Below are 861 nucleotides of genomic sequence, written 5' to 3'. Positions count from 1 at the left end.
GGTGGTGAGCAGTGTGGTGAAGGAGAAGAAAAATCTCTCGGGACTCTGTGCCTTCCTTGTGCAGCAGGTGGGAGGTCTCTGCCCATTAAGGTTTTATGCCCTGTGGGCTGCCTGGGAAGGGTAAGAAGCCACCCAGTAGACATGCCCAGGCCTCATCCCTTCTGAGGCATAGGAATGCCCTCTGGCCCCTTGAGCAGCATTGCCCCCCTACATGAGGATGCAAGTCTTAAGCCTTCTCGTTTTAGGGTGGTCCCCGTCTCCACCCAACACTGGGTGTTGCCATGGGCTCTTTTCTGGTCCTTGGAAATCCATTCTTTCATTTGCATGTGCACATGAGGGCAAATGTATTTCCTTCTTTATTTGTCCCCGCAAAAATTGACTGTTGCCTTTGGTTAAGTTAAGGGTAAGGTTATGGGGGGGCAGGAATCCTGTCCTACTTGCTTTGCTTTAGAGACAAATTGTGCTGTGTTTTAGGAGCCTGGGTCTAGAGGGACCTCCCTGTAGTCGGGCATGGGGGTTCTGCTCTTGCAGCTTTGTCCTGAGCGCAGTGTCGGCGGCAGCAGAAGGCTTCTGGGGCTCAGGCGACGTTGGAGACAGGGTCGAGGCCAGAGCCCAGAGCCAAGGGCAGGGAAGGTCGATGTTAGGAGCAGACAGCACCCACAGCACCTTCTCCCCGGATTCTGCATCCCGGAGGGTTTGCACGATAGGGCAGACCGCGGAACGAGTGACCTGACGGGGACCCTCCCTACCGGGCCGCCCGGGCCAGCTGCCTGCTGACCGCGGGCCAGATCCGCAGACGTCCGTGGCAGCCCCACCAGGACCTGCGGGCTCGTACGGCGGGGCAGGGCACAGGCTACTGCA

Source organism: Alligator sinensis, unplaced genomic scaffold (assembly GCF_000455745.1).
Source record: "Alligator sinensis unplaced genomic scaffold, ASM45574v1 scaffold1450_1, whole genome shotgun sequence".
Taxonomy (NCBI): Eukaryota; Metazoa; Chordata; order Crocodylia; family Alligatoridae; genus Alligator; species Alligator sinensis.
This window is presented reverse-complemented; position numbering follows the sequence as displayed.